This window comes from Sus scrofa, chromosome 1, assembly GCF_054392235.1.
Source record: "Sus scrofa isolate SSC_HxYL_T2T_F1_AM1 chromosome 1, Sscrofa_HxYL_maternal_Yorkshire_Landrace_v2.0, whole genome shotgun sequence".
In the NCBI taxonomy this organism is placed as follows: Eukaryota; Metazoa; Chordata; class Mammalia; order Artiodactyla; family Suidae; genus Sus; species Sus scrofa.
In genome coordinates this window covers 59,551,400-59,569,474 of record NC_139383.1, presented here as the reverse complement: position 1 = coordinate 59,569,474, position 18,075 = coordinate 59,551,400, and the positions used below count along the sequence as shown (strand labels likewise).

The 18,075-nt window shown below is 36.2% G+C and overlaps 1 long non-coding RNA gene across 1 annotated transcript in view; it reads right to left on the bottom strand.

Moving 5' to 3' along the window:
- Positions 1-1,761: 1,761 nt before the first annotated feature.
- The window catches only part of LOC146406113 (uncharacterized), a 28,612-nt gene continuing 12,298 nt past the window's right edge, over positions 1,762-18,075 (bottom strand). Inside the window, exon 3 of the long non-coding RNA XR_014831596.1 lies at positions 1,762-5,778. This is a non-coding gene — a long non-coding RNA (uncharacterized LOC146406113). The remainder of the gene's footprint in view (positions 5,779-18,075) is intronic.

Sequence of the window (18,075 nt, the reverse complement as noted above, 5' to 3'; positions counted from 1 at the left end):
CTTCCAACTGTTTAATTATAGTATGTAAAAAACAAAGAATTTTTGCTTTGAATTTCACAATAATTCTTGCATGTTACAATCAAACTATTCTGAGTATTAGAACAATAATTTACTACATTAAAAATTGTGATAAAAATCTGTGTTCCACCATTTATCCGTAAGAAAATGATGATATATTTGATAACATTTTTGTGTTTACCAGGAATACAGTGCTCTAGTATTAAAATACTGTCCAGTTGTGTGCATTCAATTCAAAAGGTAACTAACTTTCAAACATTTTAAAATCAGCTCTCAAAATATTCCTGTTTACTAGCCATGCCATGACAGCCTGGAAATGCACACTATGGAAGGCAACAGTTGATCTTGAAACTTTACAGAGTTGTCACATCCTTATTGTTTGACAATCAGGTTGAATAAGATTAGAGTCATATGTCAATTTGAATCAAAGAATTCTAGATAAAGCCAAAACCATTGCTGGAAACAATGAACCATAACATTGTCAGCTAAATTTTGCTGCCTCAGAAGTATCCTGTCAAATGATGCACAAATAGACAAGGGACTAGAAAGCATACCAAGATACCCTGACCATCTGTTGGTAGATTATCAAACAGAAGTTGGTGCCAATAAGGCAGTAAATGTAACATCAAGGTCAGCATCTAAAGGTTACAGTATTATATTCTCAAGAACCATTATGTGACTTCAGACTCAAACATCCTTCCTATGCTTAAAAATATTGCATTCAGTATCAAGTATGGGAAGAGCGAGCCTTCTCTACTAGGCGTGTCACTCATTTTTTTCTTTTTTTGCTGTACCCTCCCAGAGAGCTAGCTTGCATGTTCTTTCTGACTTTCTACTTTCTTCATTCTGTCCTGCCCTGGGGTTATGGTTGCAGAACAGAACACACTAAGATTCTGAGGTCTTCTTTCTAACTTATTAATCAACTCCATAATGTGACCTTTAAATAGTTCTCAAACCCAAATTCCAGAACAGAGTTTGTTCTGAAACAAACTCTATTCCCACTAGAGGTGGTTTGGCAGGACTGCTTAATTGCACATCCATTTTTTAGGTATAATTGACATACATTTTTTTTAGTGTCATTTGTGCATCGTGATTTGATATTTGTATATATGTATATATATTGTGAAATGATCACCACATTATCTTGTTGATAACTGTCAACTTACCATTTTTTTCTTGTGATGAAAACTTTTAAGATCTACACTCTTAGCAACTTTCAAATATACAATAAAGTATTATTAGCTATAGTCACTATGATGTACATTACATCTCCATGGCTTATTTATTTCATAACTAGAAATTTGTACCTTTTAATTCTTTTCACCCATTTTGCCTTCTCCCCATCCCCTGCCTCTGATAACCACTAATTTGTTCTCTGTACCTATGGACTTATTGCTGTGGTTGTGGTTGTCAAGATTCTGCTTATAAGTGAGATCATGTAGTTTTTGTGTTTCTCTGTCAGACTTATTGCACTTAGCATATTACCTTCAAGGTCCATCCATGTGGTTGCAAATGACAAGAGTTCATTCTCTTTATGGCTGAATAATATTACATTACATATCACATTTTCTTTATCCATTCATCTGTTGATGGCTGCTTCAACTATTTCCATGACTTGGCTATTGTAAATTATGCTGCAATGAACATAGAGGTGCATCTTTCCTTTTGAGTTAGTTTTTTCATTGTCTCTGGATGAATACCCATAAGCGGAATTGCTTGATCTTATGGTAGTTCTATCTTTAATTTTTTTTTTTGGTGGGGGGTGCACCTGTGGCATATGGAAGTGCCCAGGCTAGGGGTCAAATTGGAGCTATGGCTGCCAGCCACAGCCACAGCCACAGCAATGCAGGATCAGAGCCGTATCTGCAACCTACATCACAGCTCTTGGCAACTCCAGAGCCTCAAACCACTGAGTGAGGCCAGGGCTTGAACCCACATCCTCATGGATCCCATTGGGTTTGTTAACTGCTGAGCCATGAAGGGAACTGTATCTTTAATTTTTTCGAGGAAACTCTAAACTGTTTTCCATAGTGGATGGCTACACCAGTTTACATTCCCATCAACAATGCACAAAGTGTTCTTCCTTTTTCACATTCTCACCAACACCTGTTATTTCTTGTCTTTTTGATAATAGCCACCTTACAGGTATGAAGTGATGTCTTATTGTAGTTTTGATTTGCATTTCTGATGATTAGTGATACTGAGCATCTTTTCATGCCTGTTGGCCATCTGTATGTCTTTGGAAAAAAATGTCTATTTAGATCCTCTACCCACTTTTTAAAAATTGGGTTGTTTGGGTTTTTGATGTTGAGTTGCATGAGTTATTTGTATATTTCAGCTATTAACTCCTTATCAGACATCTGGGTGGCCAATATCTTTTCCCATTTAATAGAAAATCTTTTTGTTTTGTTGATAGTTTGTTATGCACCTTCATCCATTCTTAAAGCTAGGCTAGAATAAAGCTTGCTGTGATGGTTGATTTTATGCCCAGTCATTTGGCCAAACATTACTCAGGGTGTGTCTGTGAGAGGATCTTTAGATGAAATTAATGTTTGGATTAGTGGACTAAAGCAGACTACCCTCTCTCATGCGGAGGGACATAATTCAGTCTATTGACAATTTGAATAGAACAAAAAGACTGAACAAGAGGAACTCAGTTCACAGCAAAAGAAGTGTGGCAATGGGTCCATGTTCATGGCATTCAGTGGTCTTACATTCTACACCATCCTGAAACAGCTGGCTTGATAGAATGACTGAATGACCTCTTAACATTCCAGTTACAGTGTCAGCTAAGTAGCAATACCTTGAAAATTTGGGGCAAGATTCTTACTAGAAAGCTGTGTGCTCTAAGTACCTGATATGTGGTGCTGTTTCTCCCCAGCCAGGTTTCAAGGTCTGGGATTCATGTGTGAAAATGAGAGTGGCACCATTCACTATTACCTGTAGAAACCCATTAGTAAAAAATTTGCTTCCTGTTCCCATGACTCTATGCTCTGTTGGACTTGAGGGCTCAGCTCCAGAGAAGGAACTTCCATCAGGAGACACAAGATGAGTCCCTTGAATTGGAAATTAAGACTGCAGCCTAGCCACTTTGTATCCTTATGCCTTTGGATTAACAAGCAAAAAAGGGATTTACTCTGCTGACTTGAAAGGATTCATTCTGAGTACTAAGGAGAAATTGGACAACTACCCCACAAGGTAAGAAGACTATGTCTGGAATACAAGAGGTCCCTTAGTGTATGTCTAGAATTACCATGCCCTGTGATTAAGATAATGGAAAACTATAACAGCCCAATATAGGCAGTATTACTAATGGCCCAGACTCTTCAGGAATGAAGGTTTGAGTCATTCCACCCGGTGAAAAATCGCAACCAGCTAAAGTGCTTGCTGAAGGCAAAGGGAATACAGAATGAATAGTGGGAGAAGGTAGTTATCAAAATCAACTATGACCACCTGACCAGTTATAGAAATGAGGACTGTAACTATTATGAGTGTTTCCTCCTAATCTCATTGTGAATATGTGCTTGTGCATATGAAATAAATGTCTTTGTTTTCTTCCCTCTAGATTCTGATATCATGTAACACAAGTTATATTGGCTCTATATCATAGTGTTTAAGTACTGCTGGTTAGTTATGGAATATCAAGGAGAAGAATAAACATCACTCAAGGATTTTTATCTTCTTTACTGAGACAGTGCTTAGTGTGTTTGTGCTTGTACACAAAATAGTCATATTATATTAGGTAAAATGATGACGTTGTTATTGTCCTTATTCAGAGATTAGGTATGGCTTGAGGAGATGCAGGGAGTTGCCAAGTTGACAAGAAGTGGACTTGTGGTGTTAATTTTATATGTCAACTTGACTGGGCCATGGGGTGCCCAGACATACGGCCAAACCTTATTTCAGGTGTGTCTGTGAAGGTATTTCTAAATGAGAGTAATGTTTGAATTAGGCAGACTGAGTAAAACAGATTGCCCTCTTTAATGTGGATGGGACATATCCAATCATTTAAAGACCTAAATAGAACAAAAAAGCTGAGGGGGAGGGAATTCCTGCTTGACTGCTTGTTTCCAAGCACTGGTCTTCTCTAGCCTTTGGATCCAAATTAAAACATTGGCTCTTCCTGGGTCTCCAGGCTTCCAACCTTAGATCTTGTTATTTCTGGTCTCAGGGACAAAGGCAGTTTCAAACCTGGTCACCACATGCTCTTCTTTGATTTGGGCTTCTGTCCCTTAGCATGGAAACTGTAATCATATTTCCAGAAACTGACCACTTACTTCTAACCTCCTCCACTTCCACAGTCTTGCTCCAAGTTTGGAGCTGCCCTCCCTTCATGCCTAGATAATGGCAAAAACCTTCTAATTTGCTTCCTGTTTGGCCCCTGCCCTCCCTCTCACAGCCGTGTTTTCAGCACAGCAGCCAGTGTGATCCTATTAAAACATAAGTCAGACCATCTAATTTCTCTGCTAAAAACCCTGCAATGGCTCCCATCTTCCTCAGAATAAAAGCCAGCTCTACTTTAGCATGGCTGGGCCTGCATGATATGACTACTCAACCATTTCTCTGCTTTCATAGGCTACCCATCTTTTCTCATTCTCTCTGCTCACACAACTCTGCTCCTACTGGCTATTAAACTCACTGGGCATACTCTTATCTCAAAACCTTTGTATGTACTTCTCTCTTGACTTAGAAGTTTTTCTTCTGGGTATTTGTATGACTCGCTCTTAGCCTTTTTTGGGTTTGTATTTAAATAAAATCATTTCAATGAGACCAGAGATGGCCACTCTATCTAAAGTCACAGCCACCTTCTGATACTCTGTCCCTTTTTCCTGTCTCATGTCTTCTTTCAGCATTTACCATCATCTACCATACTATGCATTTACTGGTTTATCTTATTTATTATCTATTCTTTTCCTGAAATGTAAGCTTGTAAAGACAAAAGATTTTTCCTGTTTTGTTTACTGCTGTATCTTCCACCCCTAGAACCACGCCTAGCACATTTTATGTGTTCAGTGAATATGTGTTCTGTGAATGATTACAACTTAGAAATACTGTCTTAACACTGCTATATACTGAGTGAGTTCACCAGCCTTAGAGAAGACTGTCTTTATACCATGAACTGCCATGGTATAAAATATAACCCTTACCCTGAAAAATCTATTAAGGAAGAAAAAGTACTTAAAATAGCAAAATATACATTTTTGCAGAATGGCAACCCCAGGATTATTTCTAGGGTCTGCATCTCTAGCTGAGTGCCAACTGTAGGCTCCATTTCTTTCTTCTGACTCAAAAAGCAAGAGAAGGAGAGTGTTGGAAAAAAGAAATGGCATCTTAATCTTCCTCCTTTTCTTTGAGAAGCTGAAACTCCTACTGGCTAACCTTCTGAGAATTCCCTAGAACACACTGGCTATCATTACTACCCATCCTTTAATTTACCTACAGTGAGCTGTCTCCACTTGCGGGCACTTTGCCCTAGAGATTAGGTGTTTGGTCAAAGAGGAACTGGAAAAACCTTGTGTCCCAGGAGTAGTGGGGCTTTCCATCACTGCACTCCTCAATCTGTTGCTTTTTCCACCCTCCCAACACAGTGGTGAGCAAATCATATCAATTTGAACACTTAACCATGCTCAACCACACCTCTTCCTGTTGATTTCCCCAGCTTCTGTCTTCTGTCAGCTGCATCATTGCTTCTTGAGTTGTCATGACTGGTCTTCTAGGCCCCAGGCTGGTTTGGCTTCTGATCCTTTCTATATTCCATGTCTGAAAGATGAATTAAAAATTAAAAACCTCTGAAAATAAATCTTAAGAACTGTGACTTTACTGCTTAAAACCACTCCATGGCTCACCAATACCTTTAGGATAAAACGCAGCCTCCAAAGTCTATCCATGTCTGCTGGTGATCTGGCATCTGCCAAAGTCTGTAGACTCAATTCTTCTAACTCATGACCTTTGACCATCTAGCCATGCTTAACTACTTAAGGATTCTTGAAAGTGCCATGCCAGATGTTGTGTACAGATTATCACCTGTCTATACCCAGCCTCTTGGCTGGCAAATGCCTTCTCATTATTCAAAATTTAACTCAGATGCCATATCCACCAAGAAGTCTTCCTAATCTTGTGTTGCCTTCTTCTTTCTCCGCCCTCTTTCTTCCATTCTGGCTGGGATGCCAGTTCTCCATGGACCCTGTGCTCACATTTTTAACAGAGAATTTGTCACGTTGTGTTGTAATTACATGAACTCTTCATACTTCATTTCCTATTTAAGTTGCAAAACCTCTGGGCTTACAGAACTGTAATTTATCATTGTCCATCTCACGTTACTTCTGATATTGATTCTGGATGTGTCTGGTCCTCTCCCCACATGATCACTTTGGAGGTCTTAGAATGACTGCTACCTTGGGTAGAATAGCTGAGCATGTTTCCAGAATTTTTTTTTTAATTGGGGGAAAGTTAACCCTTTCAAGTAAAAACACAAAGGCTTTTTCTCATTTATTTTATCAGTTGATTATGAAGAGAGAAAAAAAAAGTGTTGGCTGTTGAGTGTCTAGAGCTGCATGCCACTAGAATTGTCTATAATTTTTAGAGAAGCAAATTGATTTAATATATTACTTCACTATATAATTTTAATGGTAAGAGACCTACAACATGTAACTAGAAATCTCATATTTATTTCTCTGATTTCCCACTGGACTGAGAGTCTCTTGCTTTTATGGGGACTTTGGGTTCTGATACCCCTTGTCCCAAGCCATACACAGAGAAAACTTGTTATCTGACTGTTGGAGAAGCTCCATGCATTAGATCACTGATTCTGATTTTTTTTTCTTGTCACACACTGTGAAAAGCTGGGATGGAGTTCCTGTCAGCCTGTTTGTTCCCCTCCCACACATGCTAAGATTTACCCTTAGGAATCACTGACTTCATTTCTGGTTTGTGTTCATCACCAAAAATTCAGTGCCTTTAAAAGGACTTTTGGACAAGCCCTCTGACCAGGGCACTTTGCCATAATCCAGCCCATAATCTCCTCTCCATCAGTAGATTTTTTTTTCTTTTCTTTTCTCTCTCTCTCTTTTTTTTTTTTTTTTTTTTTTGTCTTTTTGCCATTTCTTGGGCCGCTCCTGCGGCATATGGAGTTTCCCAGGCTAGGGGTCTAATCGGAGCTGTAGCTAGCAGCCTATGCCAGAGCCACAGCAACGCGGGATCTGAGCTGTGTCTGCAACCTGCACCACAGCTCACTGCAACGCTGGATCGTTAACCCATGAACAAGGGCAGGGATCGAACCCGCAACCTCAGGGTTCCTAGTTGGATTCGTTAACCACTGCGCCACGACGGGGAACTCCTATTTTCTCTTTTTTTATTGTATAGTTGAGTTACAATGTTGTGTCAATTTCTGCTATACAGCAAAGTGACCCAGTATGCATATATATATATACTCATTCCCTTTCTTATATTTTCTTCTATCATGGTCTATCCCAAGAGACTGGTTTATTTTCTGAAAAGCAGGGGAGAGGGAAAGCTTGGCTGTCTTTAAAGAGCTAAAGTATTGGAGTTCCCATTGTGGCTCAGCAGTAACAAACATGATTCGTATCCATGAGTATGTAGGTTTAATCTCTGGCCCTGCTCAGTGGGCTAAGGATACAGCATTGCCACGAGCTTTGGTATTGGTTGCAGATTCAGCTAGGATCCTACATTGCTGTGGCTGTGGTGTAGGCTGGCTGTAGCTCCAATTTGACCCCTAGCCTGGGAACTTCCTTATGCCACACGTGCAGCCCTAAAAAAAAGCAAAAAAGGAAAAAAAAAAAAAAAAAAACCTAAAGCATAATATTACATTGGATGTGTTAGGAATTAAATGCATAGACATTATAAGCTACAAGTATTCAAAGGCTACCATTTTAAAAGTTTGTGGAAGGTAACCAAAATTAATCTTGCCAAGAATGGTGTAAAAGTCACAGAGCTTAAATTAGATATAAATTTGACATGAAGAAGATGCAATCATAACAAAAAAGATAGCACATTCAATAAATGGTGATGAAAGGAGATCAAGAAACATCCATCGCTTTGTATTTTTAGCCACACTGTTAGCCCTTTTAGGCATAACACGGGAAATATTTGAACAGTACATAGTGGCTGAGAGTAAGCTTGAGTTCACATCCCTAAACTTGAGAAGTTACTCTCCCTGTGACTCAATATACTTTTCCATAAACTGGGGATAACAATAGTGTGTAATAAAAGACATAGTACATGGCAAATGCCATGTTATAATGTATGCAAATAGTATTAACCTATTGTTTATTATTAGTATCATTATTATTACTGTTAAATTTTCCCTTCAGATATGCATCAAAAGTGTTTTGATACCCAGAAATTTATTGTTCCTTGAAGAACAATAAAGTAGAGAATTTTGAAAATATCTCATAGATTACAATGTTCTTGTAAGAATTGGAAAAGCTGTGATGGCTCAAGGGTTTATTATTTATAGAACTCATTTGGAGCGGTCCAAATCTGTCCTACTTTATATTTTCATATACAGTATTCTCCTAATTACATATATTGTTAAGAAAAAAAAAAGCAACCCATGTTTCTTTGGTGTCATTTAATAAAATTAAACCAATCAATCAATAAATCTCATCTTCACTTTGATATTACTTTGCCAGCCAGCAGATTGCCATAGTCAAGTGTGTCCTGGGACTAAGATAAGTACATGGTCCCCTCAGGTTACATCATCCCACATCTTAAGCTCTTTAATCCATAAAGCCTAATCCATAAATCCATAAAGCCTGGTGAAATACTTTTATTAACCATACTTTGGTCAGGGAAGGAGAGAATAACATCTTTTCCTTTGTGGGTATGACTTGAGCGTTTTTGAATTAGTATCTTATGAACACTGATAATGTAGTGGCTCATAAGCTCATGTTATTTGGTCCCTTGTTTAGGTTGCAACTCTGAGCTATTTAGTTGCTATGGTGACAGTAACGATAAAGGCTGATTGGAAGAAGATAACATCTTATTTGGGATTTTTTGTTGTTGTTGTTGAAAGGGAAGAACACATTCCATGTTGCCCTATTAGACAAGATATTGGGTTACATCTATTTTGATTAGCAAAGCTTCACTATTTTAGTCCAGATTGTTTCAATGTTGTCCTTTATGACTAAACTCTATAAGACTTGACTTGGGATTTGGCAAATTTAAGATAACCTAATTTCCATCTTACAATTTTTCTGAAAGTAGTTGCTCAGTATATGAATTATTGTATGAAAAGAAATATTAAATTTAATATCAAAAACAAACTTCAAAAGTCCAAGCAATGTATAATATACCTTTTGCATTGATAGAATTATTTAATAAGAATCTATTAACAGTCAGGAAACTATAGGAACTCCAGAAATAAGTAAATTATGAGAGCTTATTTCCTTTTAATTCTCTGATCCCAGCTGGAACAAGGTGTGATTGGAGAATGGTTTAATTGTTCGTGGACATCTGTCTTTGGAGTCAATTGAAAAATGATACCCTAGGCATAAAATGGCCTACAGAATTTTTGACATTTTTATATCTTTCACAATCAAAGCTTTGTCAAAAAGTCAGGTAGTGAAACTCCTAAAAACTTATGGATACATTTAAGGTAGAGGGAAATAAAAACCAGGTAATATATCAATATGCACAGCTGGAAAGCAGATGTTCAACTGAATGATCTCAGTACTTAGAGAAAGCCATTAAACCTGTTACTTACTTAAATGAGAAATCCCCATAATTTATTGTCCTCATATTTGACTTACTTCTTTTGGCTCCTTGAAATTAACTCTGGAATGATTATTTCTATTATTATTGTTGTTGTTGAAGCCAATTACCATGGAAGTCTGACTCCACACAGTACAGTACATGAGTGCTAAGAAATGCCCAAGGCTGCTGTCAATCAAAGTAACTGGTGACTTATGAGTTGTTTACTGTATTAGGAAATGAAGTGATAAACGCGTGCCAGCTGGCAAAATGTGACATTTAGTATTAGATATACCAAGTTTAAATAGGTTTTTATTCATCTCTCAGATTGCCAAAACATAGTTTTAACTGAGTCTTCATTATCAAAAGAGACATGTAACACTCAGCTGTTTTAAGGACTGGTGACTCCGCAGTTCAAACTTTTTAAAGCCTGTGCATGTGGGAGGGGGGTGGACCTGCTCCCATCCAGGCACATTTATGATTATTGGCCAATTGCATAAGCTTCCACTAGCTCCTCTGATTCAACCAAATTATTGGGATGAATCAGTGCTGGCTCACAACATTACTTATTTAGTGAACCTGAAAAAGAGACTTCACAGGGGTTTGTAACGTCCTTAAAAAAATTAAAGACCACATCTTGATAGCATTATTTGATGTTATGTAGTTACTTTAGGTTCATGATGTATGACTTCTTAGCCTGTGATTTACTAACAGGATTCCTTTAAGGGTCACCTTGGAGGGCAAATCTACCCTGCAGTACTAGAAACACTTAATGAGATGCCCAGAGGGGCTGACAGGAAAAATTTCAATTCTGAAAGTACCACTTAAGCCTGAGCACTGTGTCCCCCCTCCAGAGGGAGAAAGATCCCTTTTCTCACAGTCTCTTATTAAAAACAAAAATTAAATGCTTGTGAATTGGTGCTCTATGAGTCTAGCTCTGCCATCTCCCAGAACACATAATTAGATAATTACATTTTAGACAAAAGAGGACTATAGTAATTCACAGCACAAATTCCGGCCAGGGAATAGAAATTGATACATGAAATATGTATCAATACAAATATAAATACTTGCATATGTGTTCTATGCAGGCTTGAGCTATTAAGGGCCATTAAAAACACTGGAGCAAATAGCTCCTGGGGATTAAGCTCTAAGAACCCTCTTTATAATCACAAGGCAGCTAATCCCTGCTCACCTATTTGAATGCTTTGCCTCACCAATAAAACATTAAACTATTATTTTTTATTTGTGATGCTGTATGAGCATGCAAATATTAGCCAAAAAAAAATGCCATCCCCTAAAGATCTTGGGATGCTTTCAGACTGAATTAACCTAGAGGTTTAAAAAAAATACAGTTTAAATTACAGATTTTTTTTTGCTTTCTTTGCCACCCCATGGCATATGGTGTTCCTGGGCCAGGGGTTAAATCCAAGCTGCAGTTGTAACCAACACCACAGCCACATCAACACAGTATCCTTTAAACCACTGGGCCAGGCTTGTGATAGAACCTGAGTTCTGGCACTACAGATGCTGCTGATCCTGTTGTGCCCAAAGTTTTTTAAAGATTAATTCCAGGTTAATCCATTAATTTATTTGTTTCAGCTACCCTGCCATTTTGCATGATCATCCTGCACCTAACTCCTTCCTTGAGTCTCTTTCTTTCCAACAAAGCTGTGTTTCAGAGAATAGGTCTTTAATTTTTTTCTGACCCCTGCCTGTAAATTCTCCACAGGTTCTTGGGCTTCTTTCATGGCAGGATTTTGCACCTGAGTTAGGTGCTAAAATGTTAGGATTTGGCATTTCGGACACAAGGAGGCCACTTTCTGCTCTGACCAGGGCCACTGATGATAAGGGACCCTCACCGTTCTGCTAAGGAAGGAAGGAGCTGAGACTCTTCAAGTGACTCTTCTTTCCTCTTCAAGTGTTTCCTATTTCCATGCATCCATTGATATAAAGCTATATGTGAGCAATACCATAGCATTAAATAACAAAATTTCTATTTTCCTATTAGATTTCAAACAGAAATGCTTCTGAGCATCCTTTCCATGTTTCCAATCACAGATATTTCTTGTATAACAAAAACTGAGGAATAAAATCCTTATATACATGTATAAATCTTCTTCAGAAGGAGGCAAATGTGAATGCATTTAATGGAATCATTTGTATTGCCTTTAAACTCACAATTCAAATGATCTATTACCATGTCTGTTAGGTTAGTGTCCGAATTCAATGAGAAGCATTTTCTGCTCTTATTCCATCTCCTTTCTTATTTTTACCATGTCTTCCTAAGGAAGATGCTCAAAAAGTTCTGATTTTCCAGGTAGTATCTTCTCTTAATCCTAAAGCAATACTTCTTTAAAGAAAAACACATTCTGATAATAAGCATAAATAAACTTCATATATACAGGTATATGTGTTCATGTATACACATATATATATTCCTATATATCCATATTCACATTTCTGACACTGTTTTTGTACACTGTTCTGCATTTGTTTTAGAAAGTCATTTCAATTGTTATGAAGTTATATACTGATACAATACTCCTAAAGACTCAGGCGAAGGAATCCTTTGCTATCCTGGGCTTTAGAGAGCCTTGGGGATCACAAACTCGCAGAAAATAAATGTATTGAAGACTGGAGATATGCCTCTTACTCAGGATCAAGCAGTCACCACCAGCACACAGCACAGCCCGGGACTCCACACGTCTTGGTTTTAGGCTCCATGGTTTCACTGCTTCACTTCTTTTTCCCTATTCCTTCCAAATAAAAGGTAACCTCGTTTGGATATAGTGAAGAGTTGTGGCTCAAATCCCTGCCCAATTTAGAGATGGACAGTATTTCAGAAGGCAGAAGTGAGGAGTGGATGTGCTTAGGTAAGAAAAAATTTATATTAATAAACTTGTCATATCCTTCTCTCAGATAGTAGGGATGCAAGAGATTCTTACAGGACAAAGCATTGTTTCCCAGTAGTGCTGGAGTATCCATTTTCTTGCTTCTGCTCACATTCCAATTCATGGTTCCAGAACACTAAAAAATTAGCACATTGTGTCCATGGCAGCTGATAAATTTTTGCAATATTGAACAATTCTTATTATTCTTCAACTTGTATGTATGTTGTGGATTTAAGCATGGGACTAATTCCTAACAATGCCAGCTACAGACATGCTAAAACTGTAAATGGTTTACATGTAGAGACATGTTATCTAAAATGTAATGACTTTTGCAAAAATTAAAGTTTTTATTTGTATAATTTGTTATTCAGTAATTATAAATTATGTTTTGCATAGATGAAATTTTGAATACTTAAGAGAAAATCTACATTGGAAAATATGAAACATAATTTTTGATCTCTCAAATTTACTTTAATTTATATTCCTTACATTTTTAGATTGCTTTCATTCACTTCTGTTAAAAGATTTAAAAAGAAAATACAATTGTATTCAAAATATACACCTGAATATTAACAGTGCAAATATTTGGTAAATTATTTTTATAACAAGATTATTTTGCTGAAATAAAGGCAAGAAAAATACATTTTATGGAATAATATATCATAATTTATGGGATTATCTTGTTGTTATTTTAGTTTTTATCATCACCGACCCCCTTAATGATAGCTAGACATGAAGAAAAATAACCAAGTTCAATCGTCTTTATATTTCTTGACATTTTGTTATATATATATATAAAATGACTGAACCAATTCTTTGATATTGTCATGTGGAAGGTATATTTGTTAAGGTAAGAAGGATAAAACACTCTTTAGTTTGATTTATAATGTTTAAATATTTAGATACAGGATATGTATTCATTCAGTTGTTTTCTTTCCAAACTAATATTCAATGTATACAGTAAGATATTTAAAAATGTTTTTAGACCCAGTTTGAAAACAAATGCTCAACTTTATTTGGAAACTGTGATTTATTAGAGGCCATAACACCACTCGCCATACTTCTGGCAGTCTGCCATTTGGAGAGGCATGAAATAGTTCTGTGGTATCTGCTGTTTCCCCAATTAACCAATGCCAAACTACTAAGCCTTCAGAATCTTCCAGAACATAGCATCAGGTGAAATCATAACTGATTTGAAGAAATCCTTAATTGCAGAAATCATCGAAAGAATCTTAGAGTCTCCAGAAACACTAGTTGTGGAATCTGGTGGAGGGTGGAGGTTTGGATGGCTGGGAACAGGAGGGCAGGAAGGGTAGGAAAGGGACAATGACAACAGTTGTCCTTTCCTCCATGCTAGTAGGGTTATTTTTACAGTAGTTTGCTAAGAGCAACTTTGTAATTCATGGGTTTAATTTTTTTTGGTGGGTTTAACATGGCATTTTTGGCTGCTCTGTATTAGCCCATGGGCTGTCACGTTTCTGGCAGGCATCCACAGGAGGACAGATTAGGGTCTAGTAATTAATTTGTTACTGTAGGGCAGAAAAAAACACTGTTGTAGACTTCTATCTAAATGTTGTGAGACAGAAGCCCTAAAGATTATTCCCATTCTATTAAATGTTGGAGAGATAATTCTAGGTGTTTTAAGGAATAGACCTATTTCAGTTTAATTTAGGAACATTTTATACTGAGAGTGATTTTGGTCTTGAGGTATATATATATCATATATTCATTACACTTCAACATCAAATTATTTTAGATTAAATCATCTAATGAAAGTCTAGTAATAATAATAGTCAAATATACCATGTTTCTTGTTGATTTATTGGAATAAAGAACCTGAGGTCCTAAAGTTTGTTCAGATTTTCATTTTTTTTCTTAAATGTGGACAATTGTTATTTGAATAAGATAATCTATGTGAGAAATCGACTACACTTCCTTATTACTTAGGAGGTTTTTCTTTATTTTCAAAAGGTTTTCAGATTAGGTAACATTCTATAAAATCTTAAATACTTTTAGTGCATAAATAAGACTAAATAAACTGGTGTCTTATTTTCCCACAGTAAAATCTTAAAATGTAAGACATTAACATATGTGGTCTTTATTACATTATAAGTAATTAATTAGAGACAGACAAAAATGTGAGGGCTGTCAATAGTTATCATACTTTGACTTTCTTCTTTCCTACCCCTGTACTCACCTTTTGTTCCAAATAACCTTATTTTGTTGCAATAACAAATATTATAGTGCTTTCAAGGTTATTTGCAGAAGTGTAGCTTTCATTTAATATGATGTAAATATATCCTCAAATCTATTTCTTCCAAAAAAATTGTAATATCATTATCTTCAAGGTTGAGGAACTTAATTAGCAAGAAGGGTGTGGCAGAGTAAGTAGATGAAAAAGGATAGAAGAGCATATTTTTCTTCCTATTAAGTAGAATTGTGAATTATATAATTTAATGGTACCTAGTTTACATAACCTGAAATATTCACATAAAGTTTGACCATTAATTTACTTATATAAAAATATTGTTAGGGACTATATTAGGTAAGATGTACAGAAGCAGGTTTCTGACTTTTCACTTCCAAATGAATCTCATCAATTTGTGAAAAAGTATTCTTTTATTTTAAATAAATGCTTTCATTACTGTGTGCTAATTATACTTTCTTTCAGACTGATATATAAGCTTTTCCATTTCAAACATTTAAATTTCTTTCTTTTTGCTAAAGGAAAATATGTGCTAAAATAGGCTGAAATATGTAATATACCTGCCCAAAGATATTGATGAACATTACATAGATAATATTTAAATTACACTGCTGTTAATTCTATTAAGCATTATTTCTCATTAGCTATATGTTAAGCATATCATCATATATTTGGTCTTATTAGAGTTCATTGTGCATTATTGTTTCCATAATGAATATTTAGTTCTTCTAGTGATTTCTTTCCACTCTTTGTGAAGTCTGAAGTTGAAAGAAATAAAGGAGGGAGGGAGAAAGGAGAAGGGAAGGAGGAAGGAAGGGAGAGAGGAAGGGAAGGAAGGAAAGCATCTTGAAGGTGCTGTTCAGTAAATGAGTGTGCATCAGGAGGACCAAAGTGGCAGTCTGCAGTCAAGGTACTGATACTCCGAGTAGCAGATATAGGAAATAATGTTTCAAATAGAGTGCTGCCTGAACCAAATTTATTTTACTTCCATATCACATGTTAATACATTTATTTGGCTATTTGAAATCAGTCTATCTAATTAACACAACCATGTTGGGAAGCATCTTGATCAGCGTAAAATCTGCCATCCTTATTTTGGAATGCCAGCACATCAGCTAGTTTTCCAACTATCCTTACTTAGAAACAGGAAACAAAAATATCTCAATTGAAAAACCTCTACATTTCCTGTTTTAATGTCCTTTATTATTGTTTCTCCAAAGGATAACATTGTAATTGCATAGAAATTTAGTGTTTGAGAAGCAATCCTTTTTTTTTTTTTTTTCTTTTTAAATTTTATGGCCCCATCCACAGCATATGGAAGCTCCTGGTCAAGGGACTGAACTCTAGCCCTAGCTATGGCAATGCAGGTGTCTTTAACCCACTGATCAGGGCCAGGGATTGAGCCTGCTACTCTGAAAAGACCCAAGCTCCTGCAGTCAGGTTCTTAACCCACTGAGCCACAGTAGGAATTCCATAAAAATTTTTTGACATTTGGAGCATCATGTGAGATGATGATGATGATGATTTGGCCACACCCTCAGCATGTCAAATTTCCCAGGCCAGGGATTAAATCTGAGCCACAGCAGCAACCCAAGCAGCTGCAGTGACAATGCCAGATCCTTAACCCACTGCACTGCAAGAGAACTTCAAGATCTTTACATAAATATATTGTATATTGTATAAATATGTTGTTGACCTTTTTTTTGGTAGTTCTTTCATCAATGCCAGGAATGCTCAAATGATATAGGCTGGTATTATTGGGAGTGCCATTACAAATAGATATAATAAAGGAAAATGGCCTGCTTAAGGTGACACAGTCATTCTGTCAAAACTGGCATTAGAAATAGAGAGAATTATGTTACTCCAACTATAGCAATAGGAGAATTCACACAATTGTTCTAATCATAACTTTGGATCAAACATAACAATATAATTCCAGCCTCTGCCAATCTTTCCTATCAGTGTAGACAGATGGAGAATATTGGATTTATTGAAAAGTTAAGATCAAAAAGACTAGGATTGTTTCTAACAATCCATATAGATGTAATTTATATTCATTACATCACCATGCTGCTGAAATTGAAATCCACTTATGATAATAGCATTTTTCACATATCTGATGACATAAATAACATCTGAAATTTAATAATAATGTGGACTAACGTTTTTATTTGCATCTTTGCATAATACTCTAAAATATATTTAACTAACTTCTGAACATGTAGGAATAACAGTTGGTAGTTGTCTCTTGAAATCATATATTTGTTGCAGGCATATCTTCATAAAATATTTCAGAATTTTTTCTCAAACCATGAGCCACTTCTAGAAGGAGACCTTCATTTCAGCAAATTTAACATCTGCTTCAATTGTCATTTAAATCACAATGGAAATACACTGTAATGACATTTCTTAACATTTTATATCATTTACAAGCCAGTGTCAAAATATATCTTTAGAAAAATCTTTAATGAAGGAAATGAAACAAGGCCTTTCAAAAATTAAAAGGACACATATTTTTATAAAGCAATTCAAAGTGAATTTGTATTTGATATTTGTCCTCCACAAATATTCACAACATATTGAATCAATTTATCTTCTATCTAATGTATTTTATAACTCTGAAATTTTGTTTCTATAATTCTATTTTACACAAGTGTGTTTAGTTGAACTGTTTCCATATATTATTGAAGTAGCATGGTGTAAAAATGTAGGAGGTATATATTGAGCTGGGAAAACTTTGATATATTGAGTCTCGAAAACATCCTCTCCCCCACTACTGTGGTGTGCAGCATATTCCAAACATTTTGACCTTGAAAGCATTTTTATTCATAAAAGGCATTTACAGACTCTTTTTCTGCCAAATGCTTTTAAGAGAATATTCTCAGGAGTTCCCATTGTGGCTCAGCAGGTTAAGAGCCTAGTTAGTATCCATGAGTATATGGGTTCTATCCCTGGCCTCACTCACTGGGTTAAGGATCTGGCATTGCCATGAGCACCAGTGTAGGTCACAGACACAGCTCAGATCTGGCATTGCTGTGGCTGTGGTGTAGGCTGGCAGCTGCAACTCTGATTTGACCCCTAGCCTGGGAAATTTCATATGCCACAGGTGTGACCCTAAAAAGAAAAAAGAAAAAAAATAAATCAATCTCAATGACTTATTATTTGATAATTTATCAAAAAAGTTATTTATTATTATTGATGGTAGTAGTATTTTTAAAATATTTTTAAAGTCATAGATTTCTCACC